Consider the following 24,334-nt stretch of genomic DNA (forward strand, 5'->3'; position numbering starts at 1 on the left):
TCCTTACGTCCCTACTACTTTGACCGTGTTGGTCCAAAACACTACCGAGATACGTAAACTGTTCTACCTGCTCTAGCTTTTGCCCTCCTATTTTAATGTTAAGCTTGGCCTTTTTCTTTCTAGAAAATCGCATAACCTTTGTTTTATTAATATTGATTCTCATCCCATACCTGTCGCACTGAATTTCCAATTCACTAAGCAATGCTTGCAGCCCCTTGGCTGACTGACAAACTAAAGCTTGGTCATCAGCAAACCTAACTGATTTTACGAATTCCCCGCCCACTTTCATTCCTACCTCGAGTTCTTCCCATGCCTCTTTGATCATTTCTTCTGCGTACAGGTTGAACAGCAACGGTGATAATGGGCAACCCTGCCTTACACCCCTTCCTAACACTGTCCATCCTGACTCCCCGTTTCCCACCCTCACCTGAGCAGTCTGAGACATGTACAGGTTGCGGATTAGCCTCCTTTCCCTCCAATCTATTCCTATTTTCTGGAATATACTCATTAGTTTTTCCCAATTTACTCTATCAAACGCTTTTTCGAAATCTACGAAACAGGCAAATACCTCCTGGTTGTGTTCTATATTCCTCTCGATTAATAATCTCATTACTGCAATGGCATCACGCGTACCTCTCCCCTTCCTAAACCCAAACTGATCATCCCCTAAGTAATCATTTGCCCTACTCTCTATCCTTTTGTTTATGATCCTGAGAACAACCTTAGCTGCGTGGGATATCAAACTAATTGTCCTGTAGTCCTCACATGACATGGCCTTTACCTTTTTCGGAATCGGAACTAAAACTGATCTCACAAAGTCTTCCGGCCAGATTCCCTCCTCATAAATACTACGGATCAGCCCATATAGCCTCTTCCTCCCACATTTTCCCAAGCATTTCAAAAGTTCCACGGGAATGTTATCTACCCTTACGGCCTTATTTAGTTTCATCTCCCTTAATATATATGCAAAATTTCATTGCATGGTTTTGAATTCAGCAGTAATTCTTTTCCATTGGGTTATGATTCTAAATATCAAAAATCACCTGCTAATGTATTAAACCGATTTTCATTTACTTTTCATGTATTGTAGGCGTTAAATGTTTTCGATACATTTAAGCCTAAGTTGCGGATGTTTAATGGTTGCTATTTATATTCCACATGCCTTCTCATGCTTATGTAAAGGGTAATAGCGATTGCGCGGTGTAAGACACAGAAAGCTGACGCTTAAAATTTACGGTAATTTTCGACATTTGGTCGTAACGTTCCTCGGTGGGTTGTCTCCGTTCGAAAATCATCGCACTTTATCCCCAACCGCTGAATAATATTTAAGTTTAGGTGCTGATTATTTGAGTTGCGTATGGTTTTCTCATAGTACACGCTCCATAGCTGCGTTTGAGGACTTTGGCATTTTAGGGCACTCTACAACGTTGTCCTTGATTGCCTCTCGATACGTAGATTATTTAAGATAATTCACTCTTCAATAAACCCCAGAGCTTCCATGATTACAGAAGCAAAGCAACATTAGCTATGTAATTAGTGGAAGATGCAAACTTTCAGTCACATTTCATTTTTGGTTCTCCGTTCCTTCAAATTTCTGAGATTTTCACTCCACAGTCGACTGACAAAGCGGAACAAATACTAATTTATCAAGAAATACAACAATTCGCAATTACTGTGGGACGGCTTTCGAGGCCACGTTCGTCTTTTTCTAATGAGAAAATGCCCATCACACAACGTGGAAAATTCCCAGCGAAATGACGTTTTCAATTTTTTTAAGCATACATGAAGAATTAAGTCGAGGATGGAAAAAAGGGTAAATTATGGAGACGATTTAGCATTAATTCATTTTGCTATTCCTTTAAAAAAATCAGCTAGCCGCTAGAGTGAAGAGATTTCAACACACGACTCGAGCTCAAGATAGTTCCGAAATATTGTTGACTGCCGTCTCACTTGAGCTTTGAAGAAATTAATCCATATCTACTTATTATCATTTAAAAAAATAGGTAAGCTTGGTGAACGTAATGAAGACTGATTAAAATACAAGGGCCCTAAATATAGAAAGGGAAAATTGAGTTTGTTGGACTTGTTCTCAGACTTAACAACTTCCTGAAAAATATTATGGAGGGGAAAATAATAGGAAAAAAAGGAAGAGAGAAGCCAAGGAAGAAATTTATAGATGATATAAAAAGTACTATGAGAGTAACGACCCACAATGAATTGAAAAGAACGGCAACGGAGAGAGACCAATGGATGCAACGACAAGGCTCCACCTTTTGAAGAAGATGATGAAAAATAGAAAGTTACCGAGTTGTGATTAGTTGGCGTAATTTGTAAAAATTTAGCCTAAGATTTATTTATTAAAATCGGAAAAAGGCACTCACGATCTGTAAGATACGAAAGGAATTGTGAAATTAGAATTAAATTATTTTATTATCGAAATAATTAAAAAATTTGGACTTTTGTTTTAAGATACCTCCTATAACTAACTGCTCGCTCTCATCCTGGGCTTAATTCCTCACATCTCCAAACTTTTTGTACTAGTTTTCAAATTTTACACTGTGACGCTTGGAAACTAGTGCGAACGTTATGAGAACTTTACGCCCAATGTAAATGCAAAACGCTTCATCAACAAATTTTACAAAATATTCCTCTTCTCGATGGCGCTCGGAAAAATTTGAAACGTTTATAGCCAACCTATCCTAACTCGGATTACGGTGTTATGGGCGCAGAAGTGGAGCACAGCATAAGGACTCTCCTCGGTCACTCTAGTCGCTCCACTGACCCCTGGATTTTCCTGCTCGGATTTAAAATGATGTTTGCGCAAGTTTGAGAATACTGTATGGAATGAGATGCGGCCACTCTCCGACAAAAAAAGTCGTTTGAGGATAATTGCTTTATTTCCCTCCCCAATTTCGTTTTAATAAGTGGTAATTTTTGGTTACCGCTTCCTCACCCAAAACTGACTTCCTTTCTCGGAATTCCTTTGCGGGCGAGGGAATCCAACAAGCTCCTTCCGTCACCAGGTTAGGTTAATTAGATTGATGAGATCAGATTCGACTGCGTGTGGTTTGTGCCCGGTATTCTTCAGGGTGGAATCGAATCGCATTTCCCAAAACGAGCTTCCAGCTCCTCGTCCGCATGAATGCGTTACACCTACGAATATCTGCGTGGTGCTTTTTTGAGAAACTCAAAGAGGAGCCAAGCGTGTTTTTAAAGTTTTTTGGAATCTGGAGTGCATTAAAATTGTGGAATTGTTGTCAGGGAAAACAAAACTAGGTGTCGATAACTCCTGGTTATGCCACGCAAGTTTGAGGCATCCAGGTTGAAATGTTCTGAAATAATATTATTGGACGAAGTATCAACTAGCATAAAATATTTGATAACAGAGCATATTATTTGAAATGTGAGATCGTTGCAACGTTAGGGGTGAAAATCATAAATCAGTACATCGATATTAGCAACTTCTTGATTGAATTTTGAGAATATTATCATGCTTCTTCGGAGATTAGATTTTATGCTTCTTCTATTTTATGCTTTCTATCGTTGAGGAGACATTTGCAGTGGTTAACCAATCCTGCTAACTCGAGAAACTACTTAAATGAAGATCTATTTTTGGCTTCTCAATGATACAGGTCAATTTACAAATCTCAATTTATAAGATTGATCATCCGGAATAGAAATTCATTTGTTTCATTTCATCTCGTCCACTGTCGAGAAAAGATGGTGTCCAGGGTGTTTTTTGAACATTTACGTACTCTTCTCAATGGCTTGAATTCGTAAATGGACTTATCTTTTAGAAAAGTTCTAGCGTGTTTTTTTATATTCTTGTCCAACTTCTTCTTTGGATGACTCTTCCGCTCCTGAAGGGATAAGATTTGAAATTTAATAACGGAAAATTTTTCCTTAGCAACGGAGAGATGAGATAAGTTCTAAACGGATGAAGAGTAATATTCTAACCGTCTATATTGGGGAGGGATAAACACTCTCTTGCCGTTTTTTGAGAGCAGACAGGTACGGACGCTCTCTGCGTACCGTCGTAATTCCTGTCTCTTCGTTATTACTCATCGGTTATAGAATTCGTAGATGGCTTCGGCAGTAACCGGCATTCCGAAGTAAATCCTGGCTTATGAAAAACTCAAGAGGGACTCAAAGAGCATCTAAAATTTTGTGCGTCATACGGGTCGTTAAAAGCTAAAACTATTTTTTTTCGGTCTTTCTGGCGTTGATTCTTAGCCATTGTAGTTTTCACTCTATGTCAATTAATTGATACTTTTTTCGTCAACAAAAGTAATGCCACAATCTCTTCACAAATCTGATGATTTTAGTGAAATCATGTGTAATTTTTTATGGTATTGTCTTTCCTGCAATTTTAATATCTAACGGACTTTCTTTATTTTTATAAGCAGATTTCTGACATGCTTTTTCCCTGCTGGGTAACATAAGGTGCATCAAACTCTGGCAGGTGTTGTTTAGTGGGATAGTGTTGCTATTAGGATATAATTGTCTTAACTATAAAGTGGGTAAAATGTAAAAATCAATGCCTAATTTTGTGACTTGATATATTTTTCTAATATGCCTGGTACATACGAGTGCGGTTCAATAAGTACCCGTGTTAGAAATGAAGAAATCATTTTTTCATAAACATTTTATTTCTTTTTCAGCATAGTCCCCTTTTAGAAAGATACGCTTCTCCCGACGTTCCGGCCATTTTTTCAACCCCTCCAAAAAATAGGATTTGTCGAACTCTCCAAAATACGCGTCTGTTTCGGCGATAACTTCCTCGTTTGAGCTAAATACTTTTCCCGCGAGCCATTTCTTCATGTTATGGAATAAGAAAAAGCCGCAGGGAGCCAGATCGGGTGAATACGGGTGGTGCGGCAGATTTCCTCAATAACCACGTCTGCCGGGCGTCCTGGTCGCTCCTCATCAAAAACAGATGTTCGCCCACGTTTAAATTCGTTGAACCAATATCTAACTGTGGTCATAGATGGCGAAGTGTCCCCATAAACACCATCCAACTTTGCTTTTATCTCCTTGCATTTCTTCCCATCCAAAAACAAAAAGCGAATTACCGAACGATACCGCTCTTTTTCCATCTTAGCGAAAATCACGAAATACGTTTTACTCGAATGGCTGCCAAATCCAAACTAACTTTTAAATCAATCTGAAATTTGTTTCACCGTCGTTTGTTAGATGGCAGCACACGATGATAACATAAACTTCCCTCAGGAACGCCCTTTGTCGTCAAACACAGGTACTTATTGAACCGCCCTCGTAGACCCTATCACGTAGGTTTTGTGGAATGACACTTATGAATATAAATGCTCTCGCGATTTTATATGCTGTTTGCTAACATGTTGATAGATTTGACTGTTTTTCAAGTGCTCTTTTTATGATTTCATTGTTCGCTGTTTCTGTTCTATGTTTGCAGTGCTAGAGATTGTTGCATTAATAATGTCACACTCTAATTTCATCTTCTTTTAATGGGCCATATGCCTGTTAAGAGCGATTGTTTGGTTCGTCTACGCAATACCCCGCAAGCCACCGCAAGGGCGTGTGGCGGGGGGTGTTAGGACACCATTCGCGAAACAGAATAAAGCACCAATACATTCATAAAAGTTTTGTGCTTGCACATTCAACACATTCTGCGTAATAGGGAAGGCGGTTCCTAAAGACTATATTCTAAGTATCCGGAGAAAGTCCTATTTTTTGCTCTATATATTATATCCTTCCTCAACCCCGATTACCCCAAATTTCTGCTTTCTATCACAGCCCTCAACAACCTATCACTTGATAAAGTTAACAGTTTCAGGCTTAACTTTGTGGAATACCTTCATGATGAGGGTAAAAAATAAGAGAAACTTTACACTTCACACACTTTTAATGGTCGTAGAACATTAAAAGTGTGTGGAAGTGTAAAATTTCTCTTATTTTTTACCCTAAACCTATCACTTTTCAATACCCATCCTTTCCTTCGCCCACCCAATTGAAAACTTCATCGTTTGTTATGCATAGCGAGACTTGCGGCAGATAGATTACTCCGAAACGAATGAGACCATGTCTTGGATTGCCCTAATTAACGGGGATTGACATCATGAAAAGTTCGAAACAATAATCCTTTGCGGTAAAGAATTTGGATGCTTGACATTAAATACGAGATAGAAGTGAGATGATTTCGTAATGCAGAAAAAGTCAAATACTTAGGGCTCACTCTTATTTCGAGCAATAGTACTAATTGACTAAATTCAATGTCCCTGGAATAAGATTCTCTGTTCCATTATAGTTTTGTTTTCGCTTCGAGAATTTTTCAATGCCGGCTGCGTCACAGTAACGGCATCAACGACTTTTATGGGCTATTTAATTTTTTTTAATTTAAAAAATAAATTCCATAAAATTTATTTGGAAATGTACTATTAGACTTATGCTAGTGAACATTGTGTTAATAATCAGCATTGAATATGTCTTCTTTCCAAAACGGTTTTCTCAGAATCATAAAATGATTTTAAAAATGACAGCTAGTATTCGTGATGCCATTTCCTTGAAGTAGGATTTCGCATTCAGGATGAACTTCTCATGTTTCATGTTGTGTCGATGCGCACCAAACCTTTGACATGTGATCTATGTACGGTCAACATGGATTATTGGTCTGCAATGCACGCGCTTCTTTTACATTTTTCAAACGGTATCTCTGTTTTTGAATGAGAGCATTCGTTTCTGTGAACACAAAAAAGGAAAAGCGGGATATGGAATTCATGACCCAATTCCGAGCAAAAAAATGAGTTAACATGAAATTCCATTTGCAAATGGACAAAAAAATAGGATTGCTTCAATTTTTCAATTGAACATGCTTTACTTTAATATTTGGACCTATGAAATGGGCATTTATTTGCACTTTTAACAAAGACCGTATATGGCTGAAATATAGATGAAACGTTTGCACATTAAGAGAAATACCTTGATGTATTCTTAAGTAGTTATCGGAGAAGCATTATGGACAGAAAATGAAAATTGAGTCTCTAATGAAGTCAGATGCAGGGATTTGGAATCTTTTTGCATTGGCGTCCATTCCTCGTAATATCTTGAAAAAGTTCATATTCAGCCCAGTTCATGTGATCTAAAAAGTTGTGGTCTCCATTTGTTTCAATGAAATAGTGCAATTATAAGCAAGCAGATGAGCTGTTGTGGCAATTTATTCCTTTTTGGGATAGTAATAATAATTTGATTAACACTAATATCTTGCGGATTAGTGTAGTATTTCTGCTCCAGGGAAATAATATGAATGTTTTACCTCTTAAATTTTGGAAGTGACAAGAACTCCCAAGTCCAAATAACCGTTTTTTTGGTCGTGATTCGAATAAGGAGGAACGAGAACTAAATCCGCCTGTATTTTCTCAAAGTCGGGTCTCATATGACGACTAATGTTGAATTCTCTCGTTTTTAGAAGAAGATGAACCTTACACGTCTTTCTCTCTTAAAATCAACGTGGATTATTTTGAAGTTATGAGTAGATTCATTTGTTTTTGTCCTAATTGGGAATCAGATCAAAGCGTTTCAGTCGAAATCTATAGAAAATTATCTTAAATCCAAAGATTTCTCTGGAACATCTTGACTAAATTTCCACCATTAGAATTCTGATAATTCCGCTGTTATAAGACGGTCAGGTGCATATTCCAGGTAATTCCTAGGGACACCATTGTGAGAATATCAAGCGGCTCTATTTTCGACAGAACTTCTGTCTCAGAAGTTCTGGAACATAAAGAACACACATTACCGGACATAAAGCAAGGTAATTGCCCCACCCATCCAGTTTGGAGGAATATCATGCACCTCACGAGGCTTAGGACGGAGTGAGACTCGACACACACGTATCCAAAATAATTTTCTTGTTGGTCTATGTGGATTTATCCGCTGGACGACTACTTCATGTTTTCGGGTGGTAGTCGGAGGCAATTATAGTTGGCTTAGGAAAAGATCTAACGGCGAGTCTAGTGGTTGTAAACATTAGTGTCCGCGCGGATTTCTGGAGGAAACCTATCGAAACGCATAGAAATGTGGTGTGTGTGTGTGAACCGTCTGACCTCGGAACGGTTAACTCGTGCCCGTCGCTGGTCGGTAACACCCCACGTCGGTTATAATTCATGAAAGGAAGGTTTCATCCGGAAGCTCCCATCCGAGAACAATTCCAACGCTTTCCTCCACTTATCCTAAAAATTTATAGCAAAGAGTGGTGACGTATGCCAGAGAAAATTAGCGTGCGAAGCATGTCATCATTTATGAATTATTCAAGTGTACTGTGTACATATTTCCCCATATTTCCACCCTTCTCTCCGCCATTTCCCGGAGTCGACTGCATTAAGTGTAGTCGTGGGGTGTATGAAACGTAAACGTTTGGAATGGTGCCCACTCTGATTTGATTTGTTGTAGACTGCAGTCGACTAATACCCCGAATCGAAATACTGTTGATAATCGTCCGCCATTTTGGGGATTGGAACCCGGTCCCTGACAGATTTCCTGCGGGACCCAACTCCGATCGGCCGCCTTGTTCTCGCGTGAACTAGGCAGAGATTGCTTTTGTTCGTGGTCCGCATCAATCATCTTCGCTAATCAGTCCTCCAGTATTGATGGCCTAACGTGGAAACCGGTTTTTTCGCGCAGATCATTCGAACGATATTCAGTAGAGGTCAGTCGTTGGATCCCGTTTCCATCTGCGTTCGATAGAAAAAAAACATTCGACAGAATTCCGTTTGTCCATGCGTAACATTTATGTGGCCTTCCTGGAATGGAAGCGTAATTTTATCTCGGGTAAAAGAAACTTGTTGGTCAAGGGCAATTGTCTGTCGGGAAGGCTGCAACCCTAATGCAGTGAAGGACGGCATTGATGCACTTGCAATGTCGATTTTTTTCCTCATTCCCCTCCGATGCTGTTTGTCTTTTAGTTCCATGTCACATGAGATTGTTTAAGGTAAAGCGAGTTTCGGAATATGTCAGCATAGATGCTTCCGACGTCATGAACTAATCAGTGGTTAACATCACGTGAGACCTTGAAAATATTAGCTCGAATATTTTGCATCAGGTCGGGGACAAAAATGTAAAAAATAATTGCTGCGAGCGTCTCCGACTTTTCCAAGAAACACTGATTCGGGATTTGGACGAAGTTAAGGGGAAAGCCTCCCGAATTTTCGTGAAAAACAGGGACAATGGAACACTAAGTATCACGTAGTGCTGCTACGAAGGGATGGGACTTGATGAAACTGGAGACACGCTGAATCAATCCTGGATTGGACTCATCTAAAGATATTAATGGCGTATGCGACGTCGAGGAATCAATTTAAGTGCCATAGTGCATCGGCCGGTCAGAGAACAATAAACAAATTTAGATATGTTGCCAAAAAGATAGATTTATATCTGATAATAAAATTAAATAATATTTCGAATTCATTGTAAAAATTCGTGATCTCAACTCAAAGAATTAAACACTAAAGAATTGACAGGAAAAGGAGATGGTCATCCTCTCTTTACAAGTTGTATTCACGACTGGTATACGAATGATCCCTGTTAGTCGCTTGCGGGGTAGTCCCTTGGGTCCGTTTTTAATTATTAAATTATTGCTCCAGTCCACCTGCACTTCTTTGATGACAGTCATCCGCGTGATATTGTTTTTAATCTTAATGATAATTCCATTTGTCATTATTTTTTCATATTAAATCGGCATCGCTGAGGTTCAAACTCGCTGATTATTGGTTTTGTGTACATTTTGTTGGCCGCTATCGCACTGATTTGATTTTGGAGATTGTTTCCTATGGTGGAGCGATCGTATTTATTGAATGAGGAAATGATTGCAGATCAAATACAGAATTGTGTCAGTGGAAGCGAACCTTACAAATGTTATAATAACTGTTTTATTTGAATCAAGGAACAGACAATATTCAGTGAAGCGATTGGCAGAAACCACAGTCTTTTGACCTGGAGGTCTGTTTAATAGGCTGAGATTTCACCTCGTACAAAACCCGGTGAGTAAAATCCACTCATTCGGAATAAGGGGGCCAGTTCCTTTCCCTCTGCCGCCTCCTGCGGTTTGCCACAAAGTTCTGGTCCTCAGAGAATCATAACGCTTGCGTTAAGCCTGCGACTTCGAGAAGTATCACCAGGATTTGAACCCGGAACACCCCCCTCCTGTGGCTAAATGTTAGGCTACCGCGCCACGGCGAACTTTCCGCACCCTGTGATTTTTCATCCACTCCGAATCATTTGAGAGAGGAATATTCATTTTACTGTCAAGAAAAACACATGATCTTAATTTTACAGTTTCCACCGAGGCTAACGTACCTTAATGCGCTTTGTGCATCAGCTACCCGTCGAAGTTTGTGTGTGTGTGTTTGTGAGAGAGAGAGGAAGAGGCTTTTTTATCAGATTCGGGTATCTATTAAACCCTCAAAATCCTTGTTATTCAAATCTGAGCCCCCTTATGGAAAAGAAGATCCAGATGGGTTGATCACAATCTTGTGAGACAATGGGTTCGTTAGGAAGATAATGGAGGGGAAAATATAATGGAAGTCCCACGAGGAAGGCTCAGGGTAAAATGCATAGGCCGAATAAATAGGGATATGAGAACTATCAGGGCGTAAAGAAATTAGCATTGGCATGGGAAGAAAGGCTGGAGGGCTGCAGCCAACTAGTTTTCGGATTAAGTTCTAGTAAATAAATGCTAAATTCAAGCATTTAGTTAAGAGGAAAACCGAAGTTGCATTAAAAAAATTTAATTCTATTAAAAATATTTTTTTCAAGTTTTCAATTTGACTTTCCGCCAGACTCATCTGATATCACGCCCTACAGTGTCAATGTCAGTCGAAACGCACAGTAATGGGGGCATGAGATAATTAAGAACCCACTGAAGTGATTAGTAACCCCACCTTGGCGAACGCCTCGTCCCCCGCATTGCCATTCGTGCTATTTCCTCGCCATCTCCTTATGATGAAACTTCCTTCCCCAGTTGACGGAAACATTTGGGTGAGGCCAACGCCATGGGTACATAGTTGTGGGTTGCGGTAGGCCTCAAGGATTTCCAAGAGCGGAAACCGCCGAAGTAATAAGAGATTTTATGTTACCAGGGTAATGAATTTCTTTCATTGAAATATAGTATTGTTAGCAAATTGACCATCGCTCGAATCCCACTTTCTCTTCAAAATTGACGAAGACAAATTTACATCGAAGTATTTCTCATGAATTTGGCCCTAATTCTTAGTCAAGATCGTTAACCCCCGACTAAATGGCGATAGAATCGCTCAAGGAAATTAATGCGTGAGAGTGAATATACATACATACTATATATGTTTGGAGTTCTCTCCGGAATAAAGGGAAGCACGGCCTGTGAGAGCTTCCTGAGAAACTTACGAGTGAAAGTATGATTGTCCTTATTTTCTTATATGTTATCTTGGGAGTTTCTTTATGTTGTGTGGGTGTTGCATGTACAGTTTTTTCCAAGTTTGAAGAACGAAAGACTATTAATTTGAAAGAAAGAATATTTCGCCCCTTGCCTTCACACAGACCAAATATACCCCACTTACGGACCGCGTTTTTCGGATACTTTCCTACGTCTATCGACTATCGTGGATGTGTGTGGTCATCAGAATAAATTGATGAAGATCATTTAACAAATGGGAAGAGAATACGAAATATTTCCCTTCCGGCTGATGCCATGACGCGATCTCCTCCGTCTGGTTTCTTGAGCGCCACATCGTGTTGCTGTACCTATAGTCACAAATATTGGTCAAGGGTTGAAGGATTTGGCAAAGAAATTGCAAATTTACGATCTTAAATGTACGCTTGTGACTCTTTTATTGCGAATTGTTGTTTGTGGTACAATTGAGTCGGCCAATGTTTTTCATTGCTTGCCTTTGAAAATGGCTCCTGGGGTATCCGCGGATACTGATGCTTGTCTTTCCTATGAAGCCAAATATTATAAAATTCTTTTTGGTCGCAAATTGTGATCCCTTATTAAGTCTCTTTCGTGATATGTGCATCATAAAGTTCTTCGACGTAATCCTTTGATCCTCCTGGAAATTATTTCGGTTCCATTTTAATATTTTACTCTCCGGCCTGTTCTTTTGTTATTTATATGTATAATTTTCATTGATCTCATGTATTGCCGAAACTCATCTATTTATATTATTCATTCTTTTCTTTGCATTATAATTTATTTCTTGCTCTGACATTGATCAGAATTGACCAGAAATACGCTGGTACATACGTACTTACTTATCTGCGGAAACCTATTTGTTTTAATTTTCATTTAATGCTATTCCTTGAATTAACTTCTATGCGTCTCTCCTGAGTAAACGGTAATGGGGTATTGCGCGTGGTTTGGGAAACACCATGAAATACTCCGCTCGATGTGAACGTGGCGAACACTCATTGCACAAATAGAGAAAATCATTTGCAAAATTAAAATGTTCACCATGACATGCGTTGAAGAAGACATTTTCCATGGTCATAAGCGAATGTACGGATGTTATAGTATTCAAATCAGTGAACGTTTCCACGGCGTTTGGGGGTTTCTCTGTATGCATTTACCATTCATTCAAATGCACTCGTATATACTGTTTTACTCAACCCAGGGGGTATGAGAGACCACAGGTGATGTTGGACGTTTTTTTCGGATATGAGTGTGCCAAATTTCATGTTCAAGTGCCTTCTGCAAGTATGCTAAATCTTTTTGTGTAGTAATGAACACACAACTGTCTTATATAAGGATAGCCATCACTGATATTCCCTTTTCACCTCCTGACAATTCTTTCATTTCCTTGGGGAACCATGCTCTATTATTTTCAAAATCTTTGAAATTTTTCGTGTATTAATTTTATGTTTCCTTATTCCTTACTTTTTTTAACCTCCACATTTACTTCCGTACTCCGCTTTCATGTTCATTCATATCCTTCTCCCTTCCATCTTGCTTATCATTTCATCTGCAATCCGTGAGTTTCTTAATTCATTATTTATTTGTTTTTTTCCCTTGAGCTCGTCCAATCCTTTTCTCAATATCTTTCAACTTTTTCTTTACTGTTCCCGCATTCCTAATTCTCAATTCAATTTTAATCATTTGATTTTCAGTATTCCGCCCCCATATTATTCTAATCAAATGTTCTGCCTCCCTTTTTCGAACCAACTTTCTCAAATATTACTTTTCATTTTCCAATTTAATTTCCAAGAGAGTCGGCCCTTCCTAGGTTCAACAGATTTATCCACTGAGTTTTAATGACTAGTGGTATTATTAGACGAATTTCTGTTAAAATAAACTGCTGTTTTTACTGAATTTTTCTGTCTTTGGAAGTTGAGCTTCCGATATTCATTTTTTGTTACGAAATGACCATTAATGCTTACCATTCCGGAATTTGTAGATGTGGTAATTCGACATACCTTAATAATAATAATAAAGTGGTTACCACCCCAAAAATCGGTTATTAGTTTACGAAATATGTATGTCCTAACGACACGTGGAATCGGATGAGGTAAGGGCATAGTTTTTTCCAACTCGTGTTGTATCCAAGTTAAAATGTTAGGCTCGGAAAAAAACTTAAGAATACACTCTTTCGCTGGTAACTTATAAGGTACTTTGGTCACCACCTGGATATAATTTCGACTCATTTGGCTGTATTATGAGTCCACTACCCTGGAAACCAACACGCTGTAAGAGTAAACACAATAGATATACCGGCCAGCAATTATTTCCCTCCTCCGTTTTTATAAAGCTATTATACTTTTCAATTGTCTGCAGGCAGTCAAGGCACTTCGTAAACTCGGAGAAGGTTGAAAAGAAAAGTGAATTGTTTATTTGCTGGCTTACACCTGGTCTGGTGAGGGTGTATGACACTGAGAAGTGGGAAGGGTTCATTCCACGTGGAAGCACAAGTGGCTTTAGGTGCATCATTATTTTTCCTGTCAAGAGTCTCGTTCTGCATTTGGGTACTCTTCTTTTGCCAAGCGATACTCTGTCTATCGAGTAAAAATCAGCTAAGTGATTGACGTGGCTCATTATGCATAAACTTGTGAATATGAAAGAAGAGTTGAGATAATCCTGTCTTTGGCTTTTGGAACATTGTTTTTCAGTACTGCGGGCAGCACTGAAAAATATTACAAGTTTAGAAATTTTTCTTTCGCAATGTAATTAATTGTGTGTGTATAAATATAAGTTTATCTATTAAGTCTATTTTTGGAATTTTCAGGTAAGAAAATAGTATTATAGTGGTAACTGACGTGCAGAAAAAATAAAAAGAAACTCCTTTTGGCGGTGATTTTTTCACTTAGAAATCCCTTTGGCCAAGGGGTGAGAATGACTAAAGGAAATCTACACTGAAAGTGTTGCAAAAATCAGCTTTATAGGGTTTAGGGAAGGAACTACTAAAATATGTATTTCGAAGAACACCTAATTTGGTTTAGTATAGGTGGCCGCTCTTTTGAAATTTTTATAAGTAAGATTCTAATATTCTTCTTTTATTAGCACCATGTATTCAACTTTTCAGTGATGCCGTAACTATATACAGGTATGTAGGCTCATAAGAAATTTCGCTAGATTCAATTTCGAGGGGCTTTGTAGACGTTAAAACCAACATGTATGTATTGCTCCAGTCACTCCTCCAGGGTTCTGGTTGACCAGAAAAAATGTAAAAATTCATTTTGATGTACTCGATGATGGCTGAACATTAATTTTTACGAAAGAATTAATGATTTCAAGTAGAATTATCGAAAGGATGAAGTGTAAGCATGGTCAGCCAAAGTCAGATCAAATGCACAAAAATCTTCGCGAAAAGAATTCTCGCGTATTAGAAGTCAGTGCCGCTCCAAGTCTTTTCCTTCGGAGACCTTCGAAAGCGACCTTAATGCTCAGGATTCGCGCCGGGAACGGAAGTGATGACGTAGACGTTATGGATAAAATAATGTATATATAAAAGGATATAGAACGCATCAAAGTCCTAATGCCATGCCACAGCCATTTCCAAATTTTCCAACGCTTTTTGATTTCACCAGAAAAGGAAAGGTCCACGTCGACGAGCCTCTTTTTTTGTCAACTCATCTGTCGTATTTTTGCGAATTTGACATGTGTCCCTTTGTTAATAATGCAACCAAATTTGTAGGAAGTATTGGAAGGAAGTGAGATGTTAAAGGGGATATTGTTAGACAACTTGTCAGGAGGAAGAGAGGGAGAACAGAATAATGACAATGCGTTCCTCGGGATCTGATTGCCTAAGAAATAATGGTTAAATTTTTTTTAATTTTGTCAAGCCGTTATTTCAATTATTTGGCAATTATGAGCGTTAACTACTCACTACAAAGCCCAATTTCACTGCTAAATCAAGGTCCGAAAAAACCATAATTTGCAGTTCAACATTTCAAGGAAATATTTTCAGAAGCTCATCTCATAATATATTTGGCCTCACCACTCTCAGATTTATACTATAGCTCTATTTCAGTGGTTTTAGTTTTAAATTCCTAATAACAATGTAATAACGTTTTCAGGAAATAACCTCATCTATCGCCAAAATCTTTCAATTCAGTGTTTGTACTAATCAGTTCTTCACCTATTTTGCCAATGCTTTCTCTTATTTGGCCCAAATTATGTTGAATAATGCTTTTCCTCCTGACAAATCTACACACGCTTGCGGTTGATCACATGATAATATTTAGACGCAGATGGCGAGCAGGATTATTTGCGGCTCCTCGCCTCCACCCCCCCCTCCCCTACTTGAATGTGTTTGGTGTTATTTTGCGCGTCTCACAGTTTGATCAAGAGAGATTGCTACGGCTCACTTTTGATGGTTATCGATTGGGCCATATTCTTTTCACGCTTCACACCCTAAACCGGTAAATTCCATTAGTTGTGGCTGTGTTTCTCCATCATTTTTTTCAATTCCATCTGACTAGCACAGGATGGAGGAAAAAACGACCCGCGTGGATCCCATTCACCCGCGCATGCAATTTCAAGCAGCTGGGCTACATAACGGAAGTGAAAATGCTTCTCGAAATATCAGTCGAGTTAACTTTGTCCCTCGGAGTCTTAGTAGGCTTCTTATTCCCGGATCGCCTCCGGCGCTTCGCCTGGCGCGTTTTTGGAGCGCTCATGAGGCTCTTAGGTTTGAAATGTGGTGTAGATGGAGTAGGAACCTTCTACCTTCGTCGCCTGGGGGAATCGTCCGCGAGCGGTCTTTGGGGAGGACACACTTCTCGTGTGAAAAGGTGGGAATGACTTTTGATTTCTGGGGACGAAGACGGGTAGCGATAGTCGGGTTAGGGATGACTTCGGCTTAGTGTTTGCGGCGGATCTAAGCCGTGAGTGAGCACGCCTTTGGCCTGCCTTGCATATATCGTGGTCAGCCTGCGTGTTGAGTTTTTGTGAGATAAAATTTTCAGTTTATCTCTTGGAAATGAATCTGCAAATAATTAATGATAGGATGAAAAATTGCATTTTTATTAACGTTTTTGGTGTAGCGATGGTGGCATGTTTATGCACGTGAGCAGTATTAAAGTCTAATTCAAGTACTTTAAAAAACGCCACGATGCCGTTTGTTCTAATTATATGCAAAATGTTCATTAATCAGCATAGGGATAACGTGCATTCAGTTACTGACATTTCCCTCCATAGGAATCGCACTCGTTATCTTGTCCTTGAGGGTGAGTTATACTTCCGCTAGGAGCAAAGACCCGTTGCTGAAAATTAGCATTTTAATAATGCTCACGTGCAAAACCACGTCATTTTCGCGACACCCCAAACTTAAAAAAACAGCAATACAATTTTTCCTCTTATCATGAATTATTTGAAGATAGGCTTCCTGCACCAAATTGACATTATCATTTTCTAATATTTGGACTAATTTTTTTCTCAATAGTTGTATTGCTCCTACCTCATTAAATCTTTACCTCAATACAGCCTTGCTTTGAGGTAGTGCGTGCATAAAAGACTTATCTATTACTTCGTAGCAGTGATAGGAGGGGGCGATGGATAAGGTCAGTTATGATAGGTGAGCATTGAGGGCAAGGTTTAAGTTGAGGGTTAAAGAAAAGAAATTAGGAGAAAAATTCTTCCTCCGCATTATATTACATTCGATAGAAGGGGGAGCGCTGGTGAGTCGGAAAAAAGCTGAGAATAACGGAAGAGGTTGCCATACTGGGCAGTGTAAAGTGGTTTCTAGTCGTGGGAAGGCAGAAGACAAGCAACGTCGATCTCCTCTGTGCTTCATTCGCTCCTCGTGTTGTCAGAGCAGGTTTAGTAGGTACTTCACCGTCACAACCTCATACCACACAATGACGACCGATGAATCGAACGAACACGTCTCTTTCTTTGTGTTGCCTCATTTGTTAAATTTTTGTCCATTGAGCATATCTGCTCGATGGTATTTTCCAGAGCGCTAGAATTGGGTGGATATGCTGCCATGTCTTGCATATGGCATTGACCAGGACATTTTATACTTTTGCTATGTTTAGAATAACCAATCAAACCATCAAATACAAATGGTAAATTTTAAAATAACACGATTTATTATATTTTCTCGGATAAAATACACCTGAGAACCCAATAAATTCTCGTAAAATAATAATTGGTAATGCTTGGAGCAAATGCTTGTTAAAGATTGAATTACTTCGCCAGCTCGTGTGTAGTGAGTTTAATAGGTTTTTTATTTCATCTATAATAGCTAAATAAAATACGGAGCACTAATAACAGCTTCACGTGGTTTTTTAGTGAATGTTTTTTTCCCTTTTCTCTTCCTCTCCCTTATCCGTTACCTTTTGGTGGGTCGCGGGGTATTTGTGTAGACATAGAAATAAGCGGAGAAATGAATAGGTTCGGAACATTCTTACGGTCGAATAACAAAAAAAGCGTATTGCATGTGACATTCGTTTCGAATTGCGTTTTCCGGTAGTTAAAATTGAAGCTATTCATGAGGAAACTGGTTTCAAATTGAATCATACTATCAAAATGGTTGGGGTTGGAAATATTATATCCTCGATTCGGTGATTTGATACGATGCCGAATCTAATAATAATAGGAGGGGATTAGACTGGTATTTGAGAATATGGGATTCTTGTTAAAATAATCGATTTTCAAGTCAATCGAATTGGTATATCTGGCTGCGCTTCCATTGGATTGGGAAAGCGGTATTTTCCATTTGATCGGGTGCGCAATTGCTTCATTTCTATAATCTCAACTTTCCCTTGAGAAGTTGAAGTTTTTTTAGCATGCAATTGCAGGTAATATTCCAAATTTCAGTGATCAGTCAGTGGCACGTTCGTGTGGAAGGCATTGTACAATACATGAACACGTATTTTTTAATTTCGTTAAATACAGTAGAGTGACGATTTAAAAGTTCTTTTGATTGCGTTGCAATGCTAACGCGGGCAGTTTCCTGTCACCTTGTTTCCGGTAGCGTCGGAATGCTTTTTTTTTACTTACTAAGCGTCTCACAGATAAGGGACACGTGGATTTTATGGTGGCTGTTTATCAGGAGCAGTTTCAGGCGAAGGAAAAGCCACACTATCTCCTTCTTCCTGCTCGCCAGCGTCGTCAACCCTTAAGGATGAGCACGATAGTCTAGTGTAGATTGCAGCAGTTACCTTTGTTTTTTGAGGAAAACCTTGAGCTTTCGGATTAGACTGATGAGCAGGGCGTCTAGATACGAGAAAGTCTCTTGCACACATAATAAAAGTGTGATTAACTCAGTCGCGCATTCCATTTTGTAGTCATTCCGAAAATAAGACTTATGAACATGGTCTACTGCGTGGTAACCTTAGCACAAAGCTTCACTTCATCTCTTCCGCGGTGCTCATTTTATGCCGATAGTGATTTCGTTAACCATGTGAACGGTTTCTCAGATAAATATTTCCATAGTGCGCGGGAAGACGTGATACGGTCCGCCAAATTTTAACAAGTTGCGATGCGTCAAACAAAATATAAATTCGTAATGGCGTGCCCAATGGCTTGCAAAGCTAGGCATAATCATGGTTTTAGAATTCGGCCAATTACTCGTAAGTAGCTGACTTCCGATGCAATACCTGTATCTTTTGCAGTGGCATTAATTTTAGTCAGTGAGATAAAATTGCATGCTGGAAATTCTCTGAAACTCTCACATCATTACCGTAAGTAGTATTAATGCACAGAAGCCTAAAAAACAATTCGAATCAGAATTATTTAGGTTACCTAGCTGGTAGTCCAATCGGTCCAAATAGACCGTACTCTGGCCGACTATTGAATATTTTTCAAATTACCCTTTGATTAGTTTTAGGCGTGATGTGGTGGAATACGAACATAATAAAGAAACGATAGTAACAATTTTCCACTAGATAACCTTAATAGTACGACCGGGTTGCGATGTATTATATCATGTGACTCGACTTCAAGTGACTTGAATTCATTTTGTCTCCTGAAGATGATGTAATACATTGAAATCCGGTCGAACGATTAAAATTATGCTGTGGAAAATTGTTACTATCTTTTCTTAATTACCCTTTGTTTGGTGGGCTTACTCGAGTCATTGCAATATTTTTTATGTCGCTGAAGAGGAGTATTAATCCAAAATATCTTGATTTTACATAAATGTTCAATTTAATCGGATCCATTCTGTTTTTGAGCTTCTTAAATCATGAATAACACCATGAAGGAAGTTTGTGATAAAATTCGATGGGGCTCCAATGCCATAAAGTTAAGCTAGTTTTGGGTGTGGCACACTCGTATGTGGAATAGGGTTTTCGAAAAGTTAGGTTGAATCTTAAAATAAAAATGAATTTTATTTTCTATGTGTACACATATAAAGAAATAAAATCGTCCATCAGTTCATAAAATGTAATCCAATGCTTAGAACTAGGATTTTTAGTAGCGCTGATGACAGAATATACTTTTTAAAAGTGGCAGTAAGACGGCGAAGCTGCCTTATTTTAAGAATACAACCGCATTCTCCTCCGATTTAATTTCGCATCGTGCAATACAACAGAGAGTATGAAGTTCGGCCATCACATGAATGAGTGGTGGGGAATTGTAGAAAGAAAATTAACATCCTGCCAGGGTAGTAACTCTGATAGACTTGACAAAATTGTTGTGTACATAATATCCTCCGGTAGCTCTACGCATTACAATGAATGCACATTCTAAGAAACTAGAACTTAGTAACACAGCCACCGTTGTTCAGCATTAGATGCAAGCTCTCGATATCTGATTCCATTTGGTGAGTGTATATAACCCACTGAACTCGAAGAATACCCTAAGGCACTTCTGGCAAGGGACTGCAATCACAGTCGGAATTTCAAATCTGGATTTCGGGGGTGGAGTAGGGAGCTAGTATTTATTTATTTAGATATTTTAGTACTCTATAAGCCACCGCTAGGATGTGTGGCAGGGTTATACTCCTAAAAACTCATTATCTAAAATAGGATACTCCTCCCCAGTAGGGGGGAATAACTCAATTTGAACGATTGGGTTTAATGAATGATGAAACTGTTTGGAAGATCAAAATTTTGCTGCGCCCGTTAGATAATATGCATTCATTGATTATGCTTTCAAAAGTGTTTCAGTCAGCGACAAGAAGTCAACGTATCCTATGCGACGTACCCTTATCTGGTTGTTGACACGATGATGCCGAATGACCGCACCGAATGACCGTTCGAATGAATGCTCCTTAGAGAGATAGAAATTATCTTTCAAATTTTGAAAGCATTCCTTTATTCTAAAGTAAACAGTGAGGCACACTAATTTTACTTGGCTGAGTGGCATTCTTAACCGTAATGCGTTATTTCAACTCATCTGAAGTTAGGAAGGAGGGTAACTAGGGGCAGAAATTCAATTCCGTTCGTGATGAAGTGTTGGGAGAGTTCTGTTTCATTGAAAATCCGCATAGTAACACAAACATAATGATGCGAAAACAAAATTGACTACACTTCCATATATTCTGTTTCAAAGTAATTCTTCGTGAGGTAGATTTTGAGACTCGAAAAATATCGTGCAGCACTCGGGACTTGATAGGAACCAGATCGTTTGTTGCGCATCAGGTTTACCGGGGTCAAATGCTTAGATTTTAGAGTTCGATTGCCCTATATGGTAGACGACTTCCTCCGTTTTCCACTCTCCTCTGTATTTTGTTCATCTGACAGGACGTCAAACTCTGTTCTACCTGGCGTCTTTCGTGAAGCTTATGACCGCTACTTTTCCGCTTTCCTCTTCTGGCACTTTCCTAATAATCACCTATCTTGAATTCCCAAGTCTCCAGAGGCCGTGTCCTTCTCTCAGCGACCATTATTAATTACCTCATTAATTGAAACAGCGTCTTGCTGTCGACTTTTAAGTTGGCAGATGCCAGGAAAAGATTCAATGCCGGCAAACAAATGTTTTATGAGCGAAGAGCCTGATAAAATCTCTTGAATGTTCCTATGCACCTTCCTTCTCAAACTCGTTATTTGCGGGAAAATTGTACCTGTAGTAGTTCGTAAATTTCGCGACTTAATTTAGCCTTTTGTTTCTGCGACCAGATGCCGTGAATCGAAAAATGTTTGAATCACGATTTCCATTCATTTGTAAATTGACTGTAAAGGATTTCACTGTATGCGATGACTTATTTTTTGGCACAAATTTTCTCACAAAAGTTATTAGTGCTTGCTAGGCGTCAAATGTAGTTGATGGAATATGATGGAAGCATTCTCAACCCGTTGTTACTTCGTATTCGTCGTTATTTCTCATTGAAATTCTCGACCACAAGTAAGGCGACTATCATACCTCATTCAGATAAAGGATACAAGCGAAAGAAAGTAAAATTGTATCTACACAGAATGTTTGCAGGAATTCATTAGGGTGCATTAGGACGCCTTGTTCGCTGAATGAATTCTGGAGGAGCTTTCGTATCGCCTACAAGATAGTCCCCTTCAGCAAAGGTGTTTTGCTGACTAATATTTTTTCAAGGCTAAGGGAGGATCGATAAGGCACTCAACGTTAATTGCTTTGTTTCGTACTTAAAAGCTCCCGCAAGCTGTGCAGCTGGAAAGAATGTTTCATTCTCTGTGTACAATGTGAGAGGCGGGAAGGGTGGTGTATTTCATCTCGTCGTCCTGTTTGCGTTTCCTTTCACCCAAGTGTCTCGAAGTGGTTTCGGCTGTTGGCGTCTAGGAGTGATTCACTCCATTCTCCCGTCTTGTAAACCCACTTATTTTCGTACAAATTGTGATCTTGCCACGAGCTTTTAGAAATGATTCAAATACAACGAGAGCCAACCCCTTTTGGCCATCCGAACTGTCGCAGTCACGCTGTTATTCGCCGCTTATTAACCCCTGAATGTCGGAGATGATGGATAGTTAGGTTTGTCTCCTATTGGAAGAGTTTTGATATTGATATGAGACCTATTGGAAGAGTTGTGATATTGATATGAGACTTAAAATTGCAATCCATAAAATTATTGATCAATCCTGAATGTTTATTAAGCTCACGGCAAACGGTTATAAAATTGTGCTTGGCGTAACTTCGTAGAATTGTGTCATCATGGGGGACACCTCATGCCCCTCGCTGCCCAATGTGGTGTGTCACATTCCTTACCTGTGACCTTAGGGGTGAAGACTATGAGTTTGCATGTCCATATGATAGTAGAAATTCCCTTTATTACTTTTTCAATTCTTCATGACCTGTCTTGTTATTGTCGAGGCCTGTCGTCTGAATGGTTGTAGTTCATTTTTATTCCCTTTTTCCTTGGAACAAATTACTGATTTATTAGGTGAAATAATCCTTGTTTTAAATTAAGCCTTCCTCCAGCGTGTATACAAAATTTCAAGTTATTTGGTAGACTTTTTACCATATTCGTAGGTTTATGTGCATGCGTATGATAGGTGATAGTATATGTATTTGCATGTAAGGAAGTTGAAAAGGTTTTCGCATGGATATGTACGCCTCTGTGGGCGTAGATTTGCATTAAGTTTTGGTATTTGGTTTTATTCTCTTTTAAGGGTGTTAACCTTAAACCCCCCGCCGCACGACCTTGAGGCGGCTTGCGGGGTATTATATAGATTCCGAAGAAACTGCGGGAGATGCCGCAACAATGACTTTTAACGGAGTCATCCGCTGGTATGCATTTCAGTGCAATAATTTCAGAGTGTAAAAATTTCAGAGTGTAAAAAATCATTCCCCTTGACCTTGAGAGTTAACGAGGACGCCTCGATAGATAAACTGGCTAAAGCACTCGACCGGACATTGAGGGATCCGGGTTCGAATCCCGGTCAAGGCGAATGATTTTTACACTCTGAAATTGTTGCATTATTATGTAGATATTTTAGTACCCTGTGACCACCGGGCACGTAAAGTTTCCAAAAATGCGAATGTGACGAGGAGCCATAAGTATGTCACTGGTTCTTCGCCTAGAATGTTTAAGTGAAACTTTTTGGCCTAGCGGAGAGCGCATCGAGTGTTTCTTTGGGTAATGGATTTGAAAATACAGCCTGAGCAAATGACTCCAAAATATTAGTGAAGGTTATCACATCCCTGCCCTTAAGCATTGGTCATGGGTGGAAGACTGCAGCTAGGCATTATTCCGTTATGACGTTATACATTGTTGAGATTCATTTCCTTGAAAGCGGAGCCGAAGCTGATTGCCCTCGGGGCCTTCTTAAACCGGAAGGTAGTGAAGAAGCGGTTCGATTATTTTATAATGCCTCACTAATGAGTGAAATTGACACAGGTTCAAAAGAGGCTTGTGTGTGTGGGGGGTGGAATTTCAATTTCCATTAGGTATTCCAGTATTCCGATCCATGTGGGTATTTGGTTTTAAACCAAAGAGAGAGTTATTTACCGTGAGATATATGTTTGGGAATCTTTTAAATAGATTAAATTAAAAGGAATTTTTCGTAAAAACGGACAGTTTTCAGTGATTTTGAAAAGTGTGAGTTTGATCCTTCAATAATGGGACATAAGAAATCCAGTGAAATGGGGGTAGTTAATGACATTTAGATTTTTTTAAATTCTGCAGCAATCTTTTTTTTTAATCAAGCTGGGCACCTAAAAAATCTGCCCTTTTGTCGAATGTAGTCAGTATAAGGAGCTTTGAACTAAATGATAATGCAGAGTAGAACGAAAAGCGGTTCTACACTAATCTGTGCGCAATAGTTTTCCGTAGTAAGTTAATATGTTATACATTATTCAAACAATTCATGTTAAAGAATTAAAGGCTTTTACTTAAATTTACTTCTCAGTTATTCAAGTTTTCCCAGGCAGTTGTTGTGTAATTATTAAGTAATCTACCAGTTTAGGTAGGTTTTGGGTGGACACGAAGACTAAATAAATAATTTGTTACTCCTAACAAAACACTATCCAGCAACCTACTCTACA

General features: G+C 39.0%; 1 protein-coding gene across 1 annotated transcript in view; it reads left to right on the forward strand.

The window, feature by feature from the left end:
• The window catches only part of LOC139692487 (uncharacterized), a 110,082-nt gene that overhangs the window by 29,132 nt on the left and 56,616 nt on the right, over positions 1-24,334 (forward strand). The window lies entirely within an intron of this gene.

Source organism: Hetaerina americana, unplaced genomic scaffold (genome assembly GCF_022747635.1).
Source record: "Hetaerina americana unplaced genomic scaffold, ioHetAmer1.1.p SCAF_4, whole genome shotgun sequence".
NCBI lineage: Eukaryota > Metazoa > Arthropoda > Insecta > Odonata > Calopterygidae > Hetaerina > Hetaerina americana.